This window comes from Nomascus leucogenys, chromosome 17 (genome assembly GCF_006542625.1).
Source record: "Nomascus leucogenys isolate Asia chromosome 17, Asia_NLE_v1, whole genome shotgun sequence".
In the NCBI taxonomy this organism is placed as follows: domain Eukaryota; kingdom Metazoa; phylum Chordata; class Mammalia; order Primates; family Hylobatidae; genus Nomascus; species Nomascus leucogenys.
Genome location: NC_044397.1, coordinates 76,731,670 through 76,754,492, shown reverse-complemented (window position 1 = coordinate 76,754,492; position 22,823 = coordinate 76,731,670). Strand labels below are relative to the sequence as shown.

The following is a 22,823-nucleotide window of genomic DNA, read 5'->3' as shown; positions in this document are numbered from 1 at the left end:
ATAGCTAATAGGGAGAATATATACTGCTTTATAGCAAATCGCATGCTGGACTTAGTGTCTTTCTAAACTCTATTTTATGCCCAGATGTTGAAAAGTCTTCTCTTGAAATTAAAGTAAATTTATGCAACTATATTATTTGGTAAGATCAGACAATTAATATTATTATTATTATTTTTGAGACAGGGTTTTGCTCTGTTGCCCAGGCTGGAGAGCAGTGGCATGATCATGGCTCACTACAGCCTCGGCTTCCCAGGCTCAAGAGATCCTCCCACCTCAGCCTCCCAAGCAGCTGGGACTACAGGCATGCACTACCACACCTGGCTAATTTTAAAAAAATTTTATTGTAGAGACAGGGTCTCACTATGTTGCCCAGGCTGGTCTCAAACTCCTGGGCTCAAGCAATTCTCCTGCCTTGGCCTCCCAAAATGCTGGGAGTACAAGCATGAGCCACCACATCTGGTCTAATACTTTTTCTTCTTGTCTGATGTTCTATTATACACACCTATCATTATGTTACCATTTTGCAGTTGCTAAACTAAGAGCATGGGAAAAATTGAAGGGGCCAGGTAAGATGTAACAGAGATCTGATATGAGTGGGGAAGGCCTTTCTAGAATCATGAACCCAAGAATTGACATCATAACAAAAAGTTGACTACATCGAAATTTAAAAGTTGTATATGGCAAAAGATACCACAGACAAAGCTAAAAGTAAAAAGACAAATTGGAAAAAAATCTACAAAATAAGTGATAGGAAAATGGCTTCAGCCAACAACCAAGGCAATCCTAAGCAAAAAGAATAAAGCCAGAAGCATCACATTACCTGACTTCAAACTATATTGCAAAACAGCATCATTCTGGTAAAAAAAAATAGACACATAGAGCAATGGAACAGAATAGGGACCATGACACCTACAACCAACTAATCTTTGACAAAGTAGACCAAAAAAAAAAACAATGGAGAAAGAATATCCTATTCAATAAATAGTGCTGGGAAACCTGGCTACCCATATGCAGAAGAATGAAACTGGACCCCTACCTCTTACCATATACAAAAATTAGGCCTGGCATAGTGTCTCACACCTATAATCCCAGCATTTTTGGATGCTGAGTAGGAGGACTGCTTGAGCCCAGGAGTTTGAGATCAGCCTGGGCAACATAGCAAGGCCTTGTCTCTATGAAATATAAAATTTAAAAAAATGGCTGGGCGTGGTGGCTCACACCTGTAATCCCAGCACTTTGGGAGGCGAGGTGGGTTGATTACCTGAGGTCAGGAGTTCGAGACCAGCCTGACCAACATGGTGAAACCCTGTCTCTACTAAAAAAATACAAAAATTAGCTGGGCGTAGTGGCAGGTGCCTCTAATCCCAGGTACTCGGGAGGCTGAGGCAGGAGAATGCCTTGAACCCAGGAGGCGGAGGTTGCAGTTAGCCGAGATAGCGTCATTGCACTCCTGCCTGGGTGACAAGAGTGAAACTCTGTGTGAAACAGACACACACACACACACACACACACACACACACACACGTTTTGTGGGTAGCTTGCTCAATAAAGCTGAATAATGTTAAGCAAGCGGGTAAAAGGAGAGACAAAGTGTCTTGAAATAAAAACACAGCAGAGCATGATGGACAATGGGGATCCTGGAGTCAGGACTAGGTTTGGAACTCAACTTCCTTACTTATTACCTGTGTAACCTTATTCAAATTACTTAGCCTTTCTGAGCTTCAGTTCTCTCATTAATCAAATAGTAGTAATCATACCTTTCACCCAGAGTTGTCAGGATTAAACATGATGGAAGATATAACAGGCTTGACCCAGAGTGGATGCTCACAAATAATAGTGTTCTTTCCTTCCCCTCAGACTTTGACATAGCATTAAATAGCCACAGCAGTCCTGAAAATAGATGCTTTTGCTAAACGGCACAATGTCCCAGTGTATTGTTTACACTGCAGTCTCTTTAAGTGTCAAGTAAGGGCACTATTATAAAAGCTATAGGCAGAATATTTTAAAACCAGGAAGTGGGAGGAGAGCTGGGGGGGAAGCTTTATATTTTCTGATATCCACAGTGGGTAATATTCAGGATTCAAATGAAGTTCAGAGTAACTTCTCAGATTTTAAATATTCCGTGTCATGTAAGAACGAGGAGGAATCGCTGATCAATTAGGTTTAAAAGCTACTGAAATTCTCAAGAATCATTTTAAAAAGGTACTTATAAATGCCCCTAAAGAGATGAGAATAACCTTCCCCATCAGCAGTACATGAGTTAAATATGTGTTTAATGATGATACAAAAAGAGGTGGTATGTGAAATATCAGTTCATGTGAGATGATGCTCAATATTAATTTATGGGATATCAATAATGTTTTAGTCTAAATGAACCTTCCCTATCTATAAAACATTCCTAATTATTGTTAAACCTTTACTTTCCACTTACCATTGATCTTAAGGAAATGACTAAAATTTTTGGAGTGTGCTGACACAGCACTATTATTCTGGGTCATTATTCAGAGCAGGTGTCAATCTCTTTCACTTAATCCCAAAGCAGAAAAAACAAAGACTAAGTAGTTTTGCCTTTAATCAAGTCTCTTTCAAAGAAAGAAAAACACATTAAGATAAGAGCAACTTTTATAGGGACGTTAATATGCTCATACTCTTTGAGATAGGTGAAGCTTTTGATTTTCAGCCAGGTTCAAGAGAAAACATTAAATTTTATAGAGTAGTGAATACAATAATTCCCTATAGAACTAGCTCAAGCCATTAGCAGCCAATGGTCTTCCGGATGAGGTTCCCCAAGCTTGAGCCAGGTGATCTAGCTGTTTCTTGTTGTTGTTTTTTTTTAAATTTATTTATTTTTTAATTTTTAATTTTTTTAAATTTAAGTTCTAGGGTACATGTGCACAACGTGCAGGTTTGTTACATATGTATACATGTGCCATGTTGGTGTGCTGCACCCATTAACTCGTCATTTACATTACGTATATCTCCTAATGCTATCCCTGTCCCCACCCCCCACCCACGACAGGCCCCAGTGTGTGATGTTCCCCACCCTGTGTCCAAGTGTTCTCATTGTTCAATTCCCACTTATGAGTGAGAACATGCGGTGTTTGGTTTTCTGTCCTTGCGACAGTTTGCTCAGAATGATGGTTTCCAGCTTTATCCATGTCCCTACAAAGGACATGAACTCATCCTTTTTTATGGCTGCATAGTATTCCATGGTATGTGTGCCACATTTTCTTAATCCAGTCTATCATTGATGGACATTTGGGTTGGATCCAAGTCTTTGCTATTGTGAATAGTGCCACAATAAGCATATGCGTGCATGTGTCTTTATAGCAGCATGATTTAAAATCCTTTGGGTATACATCCAGTAATGGGATGGCTGGGTCAAATGGTATTTCTAGTTCTAGATCCTTGAGGAATCACCACACTGTCTTCCACAATGGTTGAACTACTTTACAGTCCCACCAACAGTGTAAAGGTATTCCTATTTCTCCACATCCTCTCCAGCACCTGTTGTTTCCTGACTTTTTAATGGTCACCATTCTAACTGGTGTGAGATGGTATCTCATTGTGGTTTTGATTTGCATTTCTCTGATGGCCAGTGATGATGAGCATTTTTTCCTGTGTCTTTTGGCTGCATAAATGTCTTCTTTTGAGAAGTGTCTTTTCATATCCTTTGTCCACTTTTTGATGGGGTTATTTGATTTTTTCTTGTAAATTTGTTTAAGTTCTTTGTAGATTCTGGATATTAGCCCTCTACTTTAAAGTTCATGTGGAACAAAAAAGAGCCTGCATTGCCAAGACAATCTTAAGCCAAAGGAACACAGCTGGAGGCATCATGCTACCCGACTTCAAACTATACTACAAGGCTACAGTAACCAAAACAGCATGGTATGGGTACCAAAACAGAGATATAGGCCAATGGAACAGAACAGAGCCCTCAGAAATAATACCACACATCTACAACCATCTGATCTTTGACAAAGCTGACAAAAACAAGAAATGGGGAAAGGATTCCCTATTTAATAAATGGTGCTGGGAAAACTGGCTAGCCATATGTAGAAAGCTGAAACTGGATCCCTTCCTTACACCTCATACAAAAATTAATTCAAGATAGATTGAAGACTTAAATGTTAGACCTAAAACCATAAAAACCCTAGAGGAAAACCTAGGTAATACCATTCAGGACATAGGCGTGGGCAAGGACTTCATGACTAAAACACCAAAAGCAATGGCAACAAAAGCCAAAATTGACAAATGGGATCTAATTAAACTAAAGAGCTTCTGCAGAGCAAAAGAAACTACCATCAGAGTGAACAGGAAACCTACAACATGGGAGAAAATTTTTACAATCTAGATGTCTCTTGTTAAACAACATTTCAAAGTTGTTACGCACCTGCACCTCCGATCCAAGAGCATGGCATTTTTGAGTTACACCTGTTAGGATTTCAAGATGTGATTCTGAAAACTAAATCATACTAGAGTTAATAATTATACAACCACCGGTATAAAAATGCATTTGTATGTCAGGACTAGAAGGGTAAAGTGTGATGGCTTCAAGTAGAACATCAGCTTGTATAAAGTTGCTCTGTTGCTCACAAACTCAGTGCAGATTTGTTAACCTAAAGGTACCATCTCCTTCAAATACAGCTGGCTTATGCTAAGACTCTCAAAAACTGGACTCAGGGCCAGTTGGATTGATTCATCCATCTAACCCACAGAACTTCAATATTACATATTATATGCAATTTTATGTAACTAATATTTATTGAGCACATTCTAAATGCCAGGCACAGGACTAAGCACTTGACATGAATTATTTTATTAAATTCTCCCCAAAACCTTATAAGGCATAATAATATCTAAGACTATTTTTCCAGTAACTACTAGTGCCAGACATTGTTTTAAGCATGTTACATATGTTAACTCACTGAATCCTTGCAGTATCCTAGGAGGTAGATGCTGATATTATCTCCATTTTGTAGATGAAGAATCTGAAGTTCAGAGAGGTAAAAAAAAATTGGCCCTGATCACACACCTAGTAAGTGACAAGGCTACGGCTGTCAAATCTCTTGCTGTCTGCTGCCTTTCCTCTCAGCATGTAAGCATGGAGCTGGGGGTCTGGTGGATCCTGTCAATCATATGTCTGTGGGCAGCACCTGACACATAATTTTTGAACCCAATGCTAACTGAAAATGCAGGGCCTCTTGTTTAAAAGGCAGGGGAAAAGTGCCATTGAAGATATTAAATAGAAAGTTTTTCCTCTCTTGCAAAGTCAAGCTCTTGACTTGTCATGGTATGTTTTATTTGCTATTTAAAGTCATTTTGAATAGCAAAAAATTAAAATGTTACATTATTAGCATTAATTTTACTGTTCATCTTTACATCCTGCAATGCTAGTTTTCAATGTAAATATAAGATCACTTAACTTGTATGTGAAATCACTCAAATCCCACAATTCGTATGTCATGGCCCGTACATGCATATGTATTTTGTTCTTACCAGAACGTGGATACACTGTACAAAACAAGCTCAACCACCTTTATTTCACTTCTTGATGTGCACACATTCTGCCAACTCTCTGCTTTCTGTTTATTTGTGATGAGGAAAGATGGAAAAGAAAAAGAACTATGGGCCGCCCTATCTTTCTCTTGCCTTCTATGTCATCATTTTCAGTGTATGTGGTTGCCTAACACAGGGGCCTAATGCAGGTAAGATAGGGTCCTTGGTTGTTTACGTTTCTTGGGATGCCATTGATTTTTTTCTGCATCCCAAGAAAGTTCTGGTTTGAAAGGAAAGTGTGACCTCTCAGGCTGTCAGCCTCACCTCTCCTCTCCCATCCCACTCAGTCAGAGAGATCATGAATTTACCTTGTATTTGATTTGAGTCTTGCTGGATTCCCATGCATCCTGGGTCCACTGGAATTTGGTGCTCCTGAGGCATCATGAGCAAGAAACAGCAGACACGCCGCGATCACCAACTTCCTCTGCTCATGCACATGCTCCACCAGGCTTCTTTTACAAAGCATAAGTTCAAAGATAAAATTATTAAGAATTTCAAGATGGTGACAGCGAGCCTTAAACCAAATATGGGACCATTCTGAGCATGAGATGAGGCCCTGTGTGACCAGGCATCACAGGCCATGAAGCCAGTCCTGTCTGTCTGGAATGGCTTTTGATTAACCAGGCACAGAGTTTGTATGGAGGCTGGTGGCTTTTCCTACTCACTGCCAATCTCTGGCTTGTTCTCAAGTTTCCTGATTCTTGCATCCTCAAACTAACTTGTGCTCAGGACTACCAAGGTATGGGGTGCCTTCAGGCAGGCACTGGGACAGGCAACAGCAATGTGGGTTCTTTTCTCAGCTCTGCCATGCCCCAGCTGTGCAATTCTGGGTAAGTTAACTCAGCCTCTCTAAGAGTAGATCTCCTCATTGCAAAATGAGAATGGTTCCAGCTGCCTCACAGAGTCGTGAAGATTAACAGAGAAAATGCACATAAATCCCTTAGCTCAAGGCTTGGCACAGAGCAAATGCTTGGTAAATGTTAGCTAACCGTGTTGTGGTTTTGACAGTTTTGGATGCATTTTGCAGTTTCATTTATTTGGAAATCTTTATCCCTTCAAATAAGGTAATGAAGAAACCTGGTGAAGACCCATTTTAGAAGGGATGGAAACTTCCCAATGGGACGATAGCTAGATGTTTAACCACAAAGTGGGTTTCAGCAGCATCCCTTTCCCCATTACTGTTAACTTAGTTAAGAAAAGCCTAAAATAAAATTTAAAAAGTGGGAAAAGGTCACTCTGAGTGATGTGGGCAGAAGGGATGAGGAGAAGCCTTCTCTAGGGATATGTTCATCTTTTCGGGAAGCTGCTAGAGGATTGGTCTCTTTTTCTTTTTTTGAAACAGGGTCTCACTCTATCATCCATGCTGGAGTGCTGTGGTGCAGTCACTGCTCATCACAGCCTTGATCCTCCTGGGTTCAAATGATCCTTCCATCTCAGCCTCCTGAGTAGCTGAGACCACAGGTGCACACCACCATGCCTGGCTAATTTTTAAAAACTTTTTGTAGAGATGCCCAGGCTGTCTATGTTGCCCAAGGTGGTCTCGAACTCCCAGGCTCAAGTTATCCTCCTGTCTCAGCCTCCCAAAGAGCTGTGGTTACAGGTGTGAGCCACTGCGCCTGGCCTTGATCTTAAGCATATGAACCTTGGGTCATATTTTTGAGTGTCTCAGACTGACCTCTTTTCTTCTCCCTCATCAGCTTCCTCCTGGATCCCTGCCCATCTATGAATTCATTAAACTAGAGTCACTCAAAGTATGTGTGTGTGGTGGTGGTAGGTGTGGAGTTCCCCAGACACTTGCATCAGAATCACAAATGCAGAATCCTGGACCCAATGCCAAACCTTGGAACTAAAATCCCTGGGGAAGTCTGACTCAAGAAACTGACTTTAATAAGTTGTCTAGGTGTTTTTTGCTTACTCCACTAAGTTTGAGAAGTTCTGTGGGAGCCTAGGAGCTGGGAAGAAAGAGACCTTTTTTTGTTTTCTGACTTCAGCACTGGGCAGATCTGCTAATGTTTGCTGAATGTTGGAGAAATGACTGAACCCAAAGTACAGAGCTAAAGAATTTCTTCCCATCTTGGGATGGTTTTATTCAGGCCTGATTAAGCACTAGTAAGGCTGTAAGTTTCTTAAAATATTAAAATTTTTCCATGGGAGTTGGTAAATGCCCAGCTGCCTGGTCCTCTCCCTTCCACTGCTCACGATCCAGCAACTAAAGGGTTAACCCCTGGTCTCCCAGGGGTCTCATCTATTCTCATTGGTCACTGCAGGTGCCAGTCAGCTCTGCATAGGTCCAACCTCTCTGCCACCGCCAATGGTACCTCAGGGGCTGGCTGTGTCCAGCCTGTACTCCTGTTCTGTGGAGGGAAATGGGATGAGTGTCAGGAGAATCTTGGGTGGGTGGTACCCTAGCCAGTTTACCTTGGTTCTGGTGTAAGGGTCCCTGTCTCCACACGTCTGAAAGGCCACAATGGATGGAGACCTGGTGGGTGAGAGGGCATTCCTAGTGGTGGTGCTGGCACCCCAGAGGGCAAATGCCCCAGGCCATGGCCACCGCCAGCGGAGGCACCCTTAGAGATGCTCTTGCATAGCTGCTCTCAGGAACTGCAGCCTCCATGAAACTCTGGCTCTGAGAAATCCTGGGAGAGACTGAGTGAGCATGAGGCAGAAATGTGAGTCCACAAACATAGGGGCTCTGCCGGCGCATTTGACAAATGAGAGGCTGCTTGGCCCAGATGACACATGCAGAAGGCAATGTGGGGCTGGGGGAATTATGGGATAAAGGTTCCCTTTTCATTTATTTAGTTAAGTTTGTAAAAAAAAAAAAAAAAATCACCAAATGCCCACCTATCACAGCATTAGCCAAAATACCTTTATTAATAAAAAGAGTGTGAGTGCTTCCATAGTACTTGCCCTGTGCCAAACACGATTCTTTTTTTTCTTTTTTCCTTTTTTTTGTTGAGACAGAGTTTCGCTCTTGTCACCCAGGTTGGAGTGCAATGATGCAATCTCAGCTCACTGCAACCTCCGCCTCCCAGATTCAAGCGATTCTCCTGCCTCAGCCTCTCAAGTAGCTGAGATTACAGGCACCCACCACCATACCCAGTTAATTTTTGTATTTTCAGTAGAGACGGGGAGTTCACCATGTTGGTCAGGCTGGTCTTGAACTCCTGACCTCAGGTGATCCACCCGCCCCGGCCTCCCAAAGTGCTGGGATTACAGGTGTGAACCGCCGTGCCTGGCCCCAAGCACAATTCTTAACTCAAGTAATAGAATTCTTAACTCGAGTCGCCGTAGTTATCATCGCCATCCTCATTCATAGTTGAGGAAACTGAGAACCAGGTGTCAAGTAGCAGAGCTAAAATTTGAATTCAGGCAGGCTGACACTAGAGTCTACACTCATAAATACCTCTTCTTTTCTTCAGTTTACATTTAGAAACGATTTATGTGTGTGTGTGTGAGATCTAGAATATGTAAAAAGCTCAGCCTGTAATACGACAGCTAGAAACCTTTTGCATGAAATTGCAATGATTTTATTTCTACAATAAGTAGAAAACTCAGTGATGAACTCTGAATAAGGCTGTGAGGATCAAGCAGTCATCAGTCCCTGTGGTTTCAAGGAACACTAAAGGGCAAGGGGCCATTTAAACACTTAAAAACAGAAATAACATGCTAAGCTCTTCCATTTAGTATGTCAAAACCAGCTCAGAAGTATGTGACAACCCAGGCAATGTATTACAGTTTCTAGCCAGTCCAGTCATGATTCTCTGGCAAACTGCACCGTCATGGTTGTGATGCATTGGGATGAGAGGTACTATATAAATGTCAGATGTTACATAAATGTCAGAAATGATTATTGTTTATTAACGGGGGCTAAACTGTTTCTAAGCAAAGCTCCAACTCCCAGCCAATGTGTTCTTAGCAGAGGTTCCAACCACCAATTACCCACAAGAAGGGAATGCTTACCCCTGGCTCTATGAAGGAGCCCAGTTGGGATCTGGGCTTGAAAACAGGGATTGAGGTGGGCCCAGTGCCACCCCTTGCTCATCAAGTGATCTCAGGCCAGCCCCCTAACCGTCTGGTGTCTGCCTTAGCTCACCTGTAGAATGGGGATAATTATAATACCTGTCCTACTTACGGTACCCTGGTTGTTGTGAGAAACAAGGGAATTCACGTGGCCGCAAGTGCTTTGTAAGGTGTGAGGGGCTGCGAGGTTGGCACTGGTGGTCTAGAATCGGGCTGGATTTAGCCTATGCCTTCTCTTTGAATCCTACTCAAAGGGAGAACTTCTGAAAGGAAATTCAGCAGGGGGATGGTGACAGTGATGGTGACGGCCGGATGCTGGAGACGCCAGGCTCCTCTCGCTGCAGACCAGGCGCCCGGATCCTGCAGTCTGGCCCTGGCTCTGCCGCTTCCCAGCCCGTGAGCTTGGGCCAGTTACTGAAGAGGCTCTGGAAGTGACAGCCAACGGCCCTTTCGGCTCTGACGCCGTGTCTAAATCAGGCTCATCACTTGGCTCTAGCTGTGATTCACCTTTCGCCTTAGGAGCAACTCTCCCTACAGCTTCTCAGACGCATGAAGCAGGGGTCCCGCGAAGGGTGGGGCTGTGTATTTCATGAGAGTGTGCACCATAAGGAAGTTATTCTCCTGGAGGAGGTGAGATGGGGGGGCGGTGAAGAAGGGGTGACAAGTGAGTGCTCTGAGAAGCCAGGATGCAGGGAACACTGAAATGAGGTCATGACTGTCGCAAGCAAAAAGGAGCTGGACATCCTCCGGTGGGGGAGGGAGGAGCGTCCTGCATTTCTGTTTGCAAAGTCTCTTCCCACATCCTTCAGCATCCCCCTCCCCACCTCTCCCCTACCCCCATCCCTACACCTTTCAAACCCCATCAGGCCCTCCCCGCAGAAGAGCCCACGCCCGCGCCTCCTCCATGGTCTTGTCTGAAACCATAAGGATTGTTTCCAAGCTGACTCACACCACTAATGTCAGGGAGCCGTGTCACACGGCGCTGGGCTCTGCAAGCTGTTGCTTGCGCAGTCGCCCCCGCCGCTGCCGCTCCCCGGCGGGTGCACCAGGGTCCGCGCGGGCGGGGAGGGGCCGGGGCGGGGCCGGGGCGGGGCCTGCCCCCTCGACGCGCCGGCCCCGCCCCTCGCTCCGTCCCTCCCCAGCGGACCGCAATGATTTAGAAGTTCAGGAATCCCACGTGACGTCACCGGGGGGGTGATGTAATGCACTCTAAATAGAATGTATTGTAATCTTTGCTCAGTCCAACGTGGTCCCTTCACCCGGGCTCCGCTCTTGCCTTCTCCACACTTGTTTGGTAAGTTCCTAAAAATACGGCTCGGCCACTTCTGGGGCTTTTGCATTTAGCCACTTTTGTTGCACTTGCTGCGGAAGCCATCTCGGGAGTGTACTTGTTTGCAGGGGTTGGTTCTCGGCAGCAGCCGCGAGGTTACTTGGTCCAGTGGGCAGGTCACAGGGCAAGGAGTAGGGAAGATGCGATGCATTTTTTTCTGGAGGGTGATCTGTGTTTGTAAACATTTTGGCGGACCAGAGGGAAGTCCGGCCCCGAATGCTGGTAGACTGTGGAATTCGGCTGTGTCCTGAGGCCACCCTAGGGACCCCGCGCCGCGTGAGTGCCGGAGCGCTCGGTGGCCGCCGCGCCGCGCGCCTGGAGGGATGCTAACGTGGAGCCGGCGCCGAGTCCGCTCGGCGTGCGTGCGTGTGTGGGAGCGCGCGAGTCCCCTGACGCGGGGACCAGTTATGAATCGGGGGTGTGTGTTTGCCTCCAGAGACCTGGCAAGGTGCGGAGCCCTCCAGAAGTGCGGTCAAGCGGCAGCGGAGACGGCGAGCCAGGAACCTCCCCCCGCGTCCCCAGCTTCCCAGCGTGGCGGCGGAACCCCCGGAGAAAGTTTGCAAACTTCCAGCGGGCGCGGCGAGGACGCCGGGTCACCTAGGGGGCGGGTGGGCGCGCGCGCAGGGGGCTCGCTCTCCCCGGTGCGGAGCTGCCGCTGCCACCTCTCCCACCGGGCTGCCGGCTGCAGCGGGTGGGAGCGCGCCCGGGGAGGGGAGGTCGCCCTCGGAGGGCGCTTGGCTTTCAGGCGCTCCGGGCTGGAGAGCGGCGAGGCTCCGTCCGCTCCAGTCCACTCCTCCGGCCGCCTCCTGCCTCCGCTGCTTTCTCGCTGGCATCGTTACCTCTTCCCGGCCGCTGCCCCAAATGACAGCTCCGGCTCGAGTCTTGGCGGCACCCAGGCAATTCCCAAGACCCGGCGGCGGAGTCTCCCCCTGCGGCAGATTCTCGGCAGAACCACTTGAACTTTTCACGAAGTTCTTAGAGGGGCAAGATGCGAAGGAAGGAACCAAGGAGATGTTTTCTCTCAGCAGCTGCATCCCTCTTCTTCTTTGCCATAGATTTATTTTTAAGGGGCGTCTGGTAGATAAAGCCCTAGACCTTGTCCACTCTCTCATCCCCGTCCCCAACTTTCCCTGGACCGGTGCCGCCCCCACTTGATGCTTGTTCAAGGCCGGGGACTGGAGCGGGCTACTTGTATATTTCGTTGTCAGTCTGCAGAAGGTGTTTGATTTTTATTTTTCCCTCCTTCTCTGACATGTGTCAAGGAATAAAGACTGGATACAGGTCCATTACGTCATTCTGCAGGCCAGTAAGTGTTTGATTAACGGCTTGAGCTCCTCAAGGGTTCAGGAGCTTAGAATGCTGACAAAGCAACTCTGCTTTGCATCCCCCTACCCTCCCCACAACACACTCGTGCAATCGCCGGCTCCCTGGGCATCTTTATTGCCCTCTCTTCCCAACCCCTCCCTCTCCCTCTCCACCACTCCCCCGTCTACACCGCTATCACTCTAGCCCCGCCCCCGCCTTTTACAGCTTTCCCTGGGGCGAGCACGGTCCCTAGAGTGTGGGTAAAAGCTTCTGGGGTCTGAGGGGACCACTGTACCTGATCAGCGCGCAATCTGCCCTTTTGTATTATTTAAGAAAGGCACCAGCAAGCCTTCTCCTCTAGGGCGAAAATGCTTAGTCCTGATAGAAAAGGCAAATCAGGAAATGTTTCCAAGCGTTATGATAATACTCTGTCCTCGTGGTGGTGACTTAGGAAAGCAATACACCCACTGCAAACAAAGTATTTCACTTTACGTAGTGCCTGCCCTTTAGCAGAAGAAGGAAGACGAAGAAGCCAGGATGCTGACAAAATCAGGTTTAGCTGAAAGGATCAAGACTAAATGTTTCATTTCCAAAGCGAGGGAATGTGAGTCGTTGAACCTAAACTTCCATACAATAAATTGGTGCGTGCGTTAGTTACTAGCTCTTAACCCTAAGTTTCTATGTTGAAAGAGGAAGTTGAATACGTAAGTCATTGAATTGAGTCAGAACCTCCGTATCTGGCAGTTGAAATAAAGACCCTGTGTATGACTTGTTGCAAGGGATCAAAGTAAAAAGAACCCTGGGGGTGGGGGGAGCGGGGGAGGGAGGTGTGCAGCAGAAATTAAATAAAAAAAAATATTAACAGTTTCGGATAGAGGGAGAGAGGGGATTGGAGTGGTCCCTGATTTGGAGTTGGTGAAAACTAAATAAAGAAAAATTTATATTGCAAATATGTGGGAATTTCTTGAAGAACACATGTTTTCTTATAATTAGATCTACTTTCTTCAAAGTGAAAGCCATGCTGTAGGGTAGGCATTTGTGAAACTCCTGTCTGGGGTCTAATTGACATCCTTTCCCAAGTTTGTGGTAGGATTTAGTATTTATTCACATCTAGAGATGAAATAGTGTAACCTCCACACAATATATGTGCATCGAAAATGTTGAACTTCTTGTTTGTGATGCATAGACTTAAAGGAAAAAAAATGGCCCAGTCATGGGCACTGGAAAGTGTGATTAATGATCAGTGATTTAGTGATCAGTGATTAGTGGTTTTATTCAAACTGTTACCTCTGACCAGAAGCACACATCAGAGGATTAACAGGCTCTTTAGATAAATGCTCATTAGTGGAAGGGGAAAAGCAAAGATAATAGGCATGCACCCAGGGACAACTTTCGAAGAAAATCATTCCCGTCTTCAGAATAATAAGCTCTATTAACAGAAAGCCCTTTTAATTTAAAACTTGCTTTTATCTTGTAAATCAAAGTTAGATGTAAAAGTTTGTAGTGCCATTATAACCTAAATTTTCCCATATCCCCTAGATGTGGATTATCTCAGTAGCGATATTTTTTTTATTTAAATAAACAATTGGACCTTTAGAGCAGCTGAACCCTGACAAGTTCTTAACTCCCAGGGTTTGAAAGTGTCCCCCCTTCTAGCATGGAGATTGCAGCTTGCTAACTAGATGGCGCACTGTTATTTGGTGTTCTCTGCTGCGTAGCGCAGGAGTATAAACTGAGCATGTAGCTGCTTGCGAGGTGTTCTTCAACATTTACAACAAAGTTGATTCTGTGTAGAGTTGGAGGCTAGACAGTTCTACAAATTTTTAGTCACATTTTCCATGTCAGTTAAATCTAGGGAGTTCAAGACTACTGGAAAAATTAGTCTCATTACTAAAAGAAACTTAAGAGAACGAGGGAGGTACCAGAGTCTAGGAGGTACCTCTGGGTTGCAGAAGTAATTGTAAAATACCAGACCTGTTCTTTTTACTAAAAGCTAGTTTCACAATCTTCTGGTCTGAAATACTGAGGCAAATACTCGAGACTTATTTTCTTCCTAATCTTGCTGGTGAAACAGAAGTTACTAGAAAGAAAGGAAGAAAAAACTTGATTTGGTGACTGCAGGAAGCAACACGTTGCTGCTTTTATTCTACAGATAATGGTAAGGATGATGTTTATTATGCATATTAAACAGAGAGAAAACTTTGCACTTAGTTAAATAGAACCAATGTTGTATTTTCATAGATGGAATTCAGAAATGGAGTTTTTATTTTGCACAAAATTTTAATGTTGCTTTTGTCAGTTTCCTGGGACTTGTAGCATTTTATGTGGAAGGGTGTGTGTGTGTGTGTGTGTGTGTGTGTGTGTGTGTCTGTGTGTGAATAAGACTATTATTTCCCGGGTAAAATATGCTCAGGAGCATATGAACTGCAGTGGGGAAGCTATGGAGCATGTTAAGTAATGTGTCAAGCATGAATTCCCCTTTCCGTGAGGTTTCATGAATCACTTCAATAAGTATTTAATAAGAAAGTTCTTGAAAAAGAAACCTAAAAATTAAAAAAAAAAAATAAAACAGTTTTCCGCATTCAAACCTAAATGTGTATGCCCCTGAAGGACGATTCTGTTGGTTGAATATCAGCTATTACTTTAGTTTTAAAACTTAAAAGAAGAAGAATAATAAAACTCACTTGTGTCTCCCCAGAAATGTTTCTCATTTTCCTTTGCTTATAGCATTTTATATAGACCTCTTATTTTTAAATACTTACTGATTATAGTGGTTTTTATTTTTCAACTTTACGCATAGTAAACGTATTTGAAAATATCTCCAAGCCCACTATTTTTAATGTAAATTGCTGGTGCCCATAAATTGCCTGTCAATTAGCAGTCAGTCATGACCTTATATAGTTTATACCTGAGAAGATAGTTTATTAGAACATTCCAACAAAAAATTGGAAACCATGCCTTTATTTCTAGATCTCTGTTATGTCACAGTTTTTATTTGAGTAGGCGGCTAAATGAATGGTGGTTTGTCAGAGAGACTTTTCCTGTATAGATTTTCAATTCTAGTAAGTTGAAGATTTTTGTTACAACGATTTGTCAGTTTCCCACACCTGCATGTTCAAAACCAATCATGGAGTTTCCATGATGGCAAGTTCCTAGACTCCCAATTTCTTACTGTAATCTACTTTTTAGCAATGAGGTATCACAATCCTATAGTATTTTCTTGTCATTGTAGTTTACTTCTTACTAAGCTAAAAATTATTTTGTGCGTGCGTAATGTTCACTAGATCACTAAGATGTGAACTTTGTAGTTTGTTTTCTTCTGGTTATGTTGTTGGATTAAAATTGGGATTTGAGTGGACTTATTATTTTTGTCATCTTTTCTTTCTTCTCCTTCTTCTCCTTCTTCTTCTTCTAAGCAATTCCGTTAGTCACAAAATTAATGTGATCCTGGCTGGTGTTTCCCATCTATATGCTTCTTTTGATTTTTACAAATTGGATTTCTACAGCAATTTAAGGTCTTTTTTTAGAGGCAGCTTTCTTGGATGAAGATGGAACAGTGACCTCAGTCAATTCATTATCTTGTCCACTTTGACTACCAGCTGTATTATGGGAATCAACTAATGCTTAATTAGTGTTTAAAGATTTAAATCTATGACTATTTCTCTGAATTTCATTTAAGAAAATTATACAATTGAGATAAGGTAATAAACTGGGGGGCAATTGCCTTAAATATCTAAGTGTCAGGAAGAAGCACTTTCAGATATGCTAAACAGACATAAAGACCCAGAAGACCCTTTTTGTGTTGCTATTTGTAAACTAAGTAAGCTGTCTATTTTGTGGCAATGCTTTAAATAGAAAGTCTGGCACTTTAAAAATGACATCATGTTTAATGTTTTCGCTAAAGAATTATTACATTTCATAATTAGGAAAAATATGAGCAATTAGTGTTTTTTGAGTATCCATTAGTATTCCATTGTTGAGAATCACAAATCATAGATTTAACATAGGAATTTTTTTTTATAAAAAGAGAGAAGCCTTTTAGAAATTTGCGGATAGTGATAACACTCTTCCAGAAACCCCACTAAAATTTTTGAAGCTCTTATTGAGGACTCTGGGACTTTCACAGTAAAAGATAAAGTTTAGGATAAATTCTTGAATATATAATATATTATACTCACATTTCAATATTTCTTTTTTCCAAGTTCACTGTATTGCCTGATCAGAATCAGTTTATCACTTTAAAAATATGTATTTCAGCTGCTTTCTTCTATTTCCTTAAGGTTACATTTCTGATCTTAACCCTAAAAAGATTTTAGGATTTCAATCCTTAACATGGATTGAAAACTACCAGGCTGGCGTTTGACTAGAACTGATTTTAGAGGGAGTTCCTTTAGGCCTAGAGATTCTGATGGTGAGATACAAAGGCTTGTGGCTTTATGCGGATGGTCGGGCTAGGGGACAGCCTTGGACTGATAGATCAATTTTTCATTTTACAGAAGAGACCCCTGGCTCACCCAAGGCCCAGAGCTAGAGAGAGCCAAACCAGGCTGAGAAGCCTGGTCGCTGCCTCCAGGTCGGGTGCTCCTGCCGTAAATGCCCTTGTCAGGAATGGGGCACAACCCATGACTTTGTATCCTTTGCTCTTTTCAAGCCTTTTGATGACTAATCTTTCAAAGACAAATTTTTATCAGATCTTTGGAATGAATACCTTAATCATAAAAACTGTAGTTTCTATTTCATTTATTCTTATATAATATCTGCAATGTTATTTTTTCTAATAAGGGCCTCCTTAATTAATTTTAACTTAAATTCTCCTTTTTTCATCATTATTATGAGACATACCCTGTAGAACCACTCCATCCAGATTTCATTTGAGAGTAAAAACCAGGCAGGACTGAAAATGGTCTGAAAGACTGTCTCAAGAGCAAGGCAGTGACTTTCTCTACTTCCTGCCTTTTGTCTATCATCTATGAGGACGGGATCTGAAATATTATTTAAAGTTAAAATAAATAACCTTTTTTTTTGTCAAATAGAGAAACAGGTGATGTTTTCACTCTAGAAGGTGTACTTTTGCCTAGGATCTGTCTGTGATACATTATCTTTCCAGATGGATATATATGAGTGTGTTTGGAGGTGATGAGAAGTGAATTGAGTCTGGAATTATGTTCTTTGAGGTTTGACTGGCAAAACTTGACCAATCATAACTAAAAAAATTCATGCATGCAACACAGAGGGCTCTAGAGCACCACACATTTGATTTAAGATGATATTTAGGCTGTGCTGTATTTAAGATGGGGAATAACAATGTCTAAATAGAAATCCTGAATGCACCTACTGTATGTGTTATTTGGCCTCACCCACAGGTTTCCTCTCCAGCTGTTTATATGAGATTTTATATCAGAATTCAGGTCTCTTTTTATTCTTTTATTACACTGAGAAGCTCCTGTGTTGCAGGCATGATTTCTCAAATATAACACATTTCAGCCAGTTTTATGCAGTCCTCTCTCTGTCGGCTTCCCAAGGGGGAAAAATACTTGCAACAACAACAAAAAAATATTTGTTTTTGTTTGAATTAGCTGACTATTAGAAGAAATACATGTAATTTCTATTTGCCAGATCTGGTAGGACCATTTCACTTTATCAAAACAAGAGTTTCTCCTTTAAGTAAGTTGGCTTCTGACTGGCCAGGTATTAATTCATGCATCAGACAGTAGAAGGCATTGGGATAAAGTCCGTTTCCACCAAGGTATCTAGCTATGGCGTGGTGCACCGTTTTGGAGGGTCTGGTTTGCCTCCCTGCAATGACAACATGGTGCAGAAAAACACTGACTCCTAGGAGGAGAAACAATATTATAGGCTTCAGCTTCTAAAATCATATCAGGGAATGATCCTGTGTCGAAGGTGACTGTCAGAACTCTGGGGGCCTCCAGGGTCATTTTCTAAACTACAGCATGACAAAATGTTCTCTTCGTCTATTCTCTGCATTTTCCTTCTGCTAGTGTTTCCCTAGATTCATTTTTTAACATCCATTTCAACTACTCTGACTTGATGAATAATCCTGCAGTAACAAGTCACAAATGTGTACACAGCAGAGCGGGGATATTTTTCCATAAGGAAAATAGATTTTTGTATCAAATCTTAGAAGAAACAATTAGCAAAACAAAAGGGGGAAAGAAGAGTTGAAATTTGACTGATGGCATAACAAGCTCTGTCCATTCGTGGCTCTGCAACAATGAGAAGCCTGAGAGAGGAGGAGGGACGCAATCCTCAGAGAGCTGCCTTGAGCTTATTATGCTTCTCTGCCTCGGTTTCTTCATTTGTGATGAGAATGTCAGGCTCACCCAGCACTGTCCAGTAGTGAGAGCCACAAATGTGAGCCACATATTTCATTTTAAATGTTTTAGTAGCTGCATTAAAAAGGTTAAAAAGAAACAGGTGAAGTCATTTTAATAACACTTTGATTTAACCTGATATATCCAAAATATTATCATTTAAACATATAATCCGTATAAAAATGTTAATGTACTACTTTACATTCTCTCTCTCTCTCTTTTTTTTTTTTTTTGGTACTAAATCTTTGAAATCCAGTGTGTATTTCACAACTACAGCATATCTGAATTTGGACTAGCCACATTTCAAGTGCTCAATATCCACGTGTGGCCAGTGACTATGGTGTCAGACAACACAGGGTAAATCAGTGGTTTATGATCCTGGCAGCCAGTAGTACCACCTGTGGAACTTATTAAAAAACACTGATGCCCTTCCACTCTGACATTCTGATTTAATTGGTTTGGGGTGAAGGCCTGGGCCTCTGTATCTTTTAAAAGCGCCACAAGTGTTTCCAATGTGTGCAGAGGTTAAGAACCACGGTTCTAACTGATCTCTAAGGAATCTTCTACTCTAATATTCTATGATTCTATTTAAGGAAAGGGATTGCAGTAAAGCGTTCATTCAGAGTTCAAGGGCAGCAAGCGATTGTTACAAGCATGCTGCACCCTGCAACACATATTTAAGAAAATACAACTGATAAAGATTAAAATTTACAGAATGAATAACTTAGACGATAATTCTTTGCACCACAAATGGGCTCTGTTTTGTGTAACTTTCAAATGTGGGTGTTTTAAATGGTCTGCTTCACTGGAAATCTTAATTTAGGATTTGATTTACATGTAGCCTCGTAGAAACCCTCTGTTTTAGAAAAGGTCAGGATCCTCACGTTTCAGTTACAATATTTTGCCAGCTTACTCTTTTGCCCCAGATACATGCCTTTAATTGTTTGGGGAGGGAAATTTTTACTCCAATTGAGACATCTGGATCCCCCAGAATTTTCTTCCCTCCAAGCTTTTAACAAACTTGTGTTATTGCCTAGACCAGATTTTCTCATGTCAAGATGTTAGTTATAACCTCCTAGACTTAAGGTATTCATTTTTATCTATCACCTTTTAAAATATTAGAAGAATCAATGTTTCTCAATGCACATCAGAATGCTTTATTTTAATATTTAATTATTTAATATACCTGTTTTTTATAATACACCAGTCTGTGTAAAAAGTATAAAATAAAAAATAATTTCCAAACTCCTCATGTACCTTCTTGCGAAGTCTACAAACAGAATTGTTTGTGGAGGGGAGGAGAGACCTTGGTATCAGCCTCTTGTGACTTCATGCTGCAGAGACCTCTGCATCCCCAAATTCATGAGTCATTTCACTCTGACTCTCTCTCTCCTTATCCCCTGCAGAGCCATCTGTGTCCAAACACATGTCTATTCGACCATATCGCCTTTAAAGCATGACTATAAACTAGTTTTAAACATAAAATTACATGTTTTTCTACATTTTGTGGTGATATTTGTGTTTTCTGTAATGTCATTCATTGGAAGAATGTTAGCCTTCATTTATTAACACATAGCTCTATTCCCCATTTTATAGATGGAAAAACTAAGAGATTGCCAAGGCTAGGCATCCTGCTCATTGATTAGATGGGTGGTCAGTATGAGAAAAGAGCTCACATTTATTAGTGCCGTGTATCCAGATATTCCAGATAGAAGCACTGCTTTGGGTTGCTTCCAGGTAGGGATTTTCCAATTGCTTGTACTATTGCACTTGTCTTTGTATTTATAAATAACATTCTTTCAGATGCTTTCCCATGCATTATTTGCAGTTAAATGGTTTCCTTGCTAATACCTCTTACTTTCCAGCTTCAGGCTACATGTAGCTGGACTGATTAGTAAATATATAAGAATATATTAACTTCTTAACATGGAATCTGTTTTAAAAGTTGCATAGAGACATCTGTTGCAAACCTGTGTTTTTGGTAGTATCCAGGGAAACTTTCTCTCAGGCTACTTTGTGATTGACTGTTAAAAAGATTGTGTGGAGAGACAATGAGATTAATGATGTAAGTTACTCATCTGTTTTGGGGTTGAAGGCAAAGGCCTGTACGGATTCATTTGTTGAGCAAGATAGACTCTAGCCCTAGCTTCTAAATTATCTTTTATAAAACACTTTAGCCCTTGTCGTGCCAATGTACTGCCTTCACACTTGGTCTGGAGCCTCTGTGTTTAAGTATTTGATTTTTGTTTTCTCCTAATAATGATGATACATTGGGCTTGGCCATTTGCAGTCTCTGTCTGCATTTCTGTGTCTTTGATGGGTGAGCTATTGATTAATAGTGCAATTTTTGACTAGTGCCAGGGAGTGATTATTTTGGATTCTTTCCTCCAAGCATCATGCTAAATTTAAAGCAATTTTAATATTCATACATATACATGCTTATGGTGTTTATGCTTATATGAAAATAAATATGTATATAAATAAAAACCTGGGCCAGTGAGGACCAGCATGTTAGTAGGGCATACACTTGCAAATGTGCTTATCATCCTTTTTAGGATGCCCATGGACACATTCTAACTCCTATTGGCCAAATATCTATTTGTAACATTGATTCAGATAGATATTGTTGATTAAAAGATATTGTGAGATTAAAAAAAATTGAAACCATATTTAAGACACTCCTTTTTTCTAAGAAGGCCTGTCTAAGCACACATTGTTTACAATTTTGTCTTCCAGTTTTGCAAAATCGGATGACTAACCACCATTCTTAGGGTTGTGCTGTGTTGATGTCATCAAAGATGAGGGTGCAGTGTTTTGGCACCATGAAGCAGCATGTAATTGGAAATTGTACTTTTTGCTAAACACCCATGCTGATCTCCAAACCATTCAGACACTAAAAAACCAAAACAAAACAGTAATGTCTGCTGATTGGATGGAGGCAGCATGGGCAAAGTACAATTTTTTTTTTCATGTGCTTTGGAAGCGCTTACAAAAATCAGGGAGAAAAAGAGTACATATAATTACTTGACATGCCCTTTGGAAGGGACATTCTTAAGACAGACAGGTTGAGTCTTTAATCTAAAGTTCATTTTTATCCTTTCCAGGAAATGTGCTTTCTTTCTTTTTTCCTTTTTTTTTAAGCACAAACCTGGTTGTATCTTTAAAAGGAAGGCTTAAGAGTAGATCATGTGGCTGCTTTATCTTTACTTAACATTTAGAAGATATTTTAGGAGATCTATTTAGGAAGTCTTACATTCCTTCACATCGTTGTAGTTATTTAATGCTTGTTTAAAAACATAGGGGTTCTGGAGATTGGTTGCACAACAGTGTGAGTATACTTAACACTACTGAACTGTATACTTAAAAATGGTTAAGGTGAGGCCAGGCATGGTGGCTCATGCCTGTAATCCCAGCACTTTGGGAGGCCAAAGCAGGAGGATCACTTGAGGTCAGGAGTTCAAGACCAGCCTGGCCAATATAGTGAAACCCTGTCTCTACTAAAAATACAAAAAATTAGCTGGGCATGGTGGTGTACGCCTCTAGTCCCAGCTACTTGGGAGGCTAGGACAGGAGAATCGCTTGAAGGCAGGAGGCAGAGGTTGCAGTGAGCTGAGATCCCACCTTTGCACTCTAGCCTGGGTTTTGCAGCAAGACTCCATCTAAAAAAAAAAAAAAAAGTTAGGGTGGCAAGTTTTATGTTATATATATTTTACCACAGTTATAAGAAATGGGGAAAAAGTTTGCTTGTACCCATTCCCCAGATGGGGGAAAATAGAATGTACAGACCATTTGTTTCAAGTTAGATGCATCCACTTTAATTTTTTTTTAAACTTGCATTCACTTATTTTTATTTCAATAGCTTTAGGAGTACAAGTGGTTTTGGTTACACAGATGAATTATGTAGCAGTAAAGTCTGGGCTTTTAGTGCATCTGTCACTGGAATACTGTACATTGTACCCACTAGGTGATTCCTATTCCTCACCATTTCCCACCTTTCCCCCTTCTGAGTCTCCAATGTCCATTATACCACTCTGTCTGCCTTTGCATACCCCATAGCATAGCTTCCACCTATAAATGAGAACATCCAGAAATTGGGTTTTCCATTTCTGAGTTACTTCACTTAGAATAATGGCCTCCAGTTCCATACAAGGTGCTGCAAAAACATGATTTCATTCTTTTTTAAGGCTGAGTAGTATTTCATGGTATACATATACCACATTTAAAAAATGTTTTATTTCCATAGGTTTTGGGGGAGCAGGTGGTATTTGGTTATG

The 22,823-nt window shown here is 41.8% G+C and overlaps 1 protein-coding gene across 1 annotated transcript in view; it reads left to right on the top strand.

Annotated features, from left to right (window-relative positions):
- The first annotated feature begins 10,808 nt into the window (after positions 1 to 10,808).
- CREB5 (cAMP responsive element binding protein 5) overlaps positions 10,809 to 22,823 on the top strand; it is a 415,524-nt gene continuing 403,509 nt past the window's right edge. The window contains exon 1 of the mRNA XM_030796511.1: positions 10,809 to 10,876. The gene's annotated coding sequence lies outside the window, so the exon portion shown is untranslated. The remainder of the gene's footprint in view (positions 10,877 to 22,823) is intronic.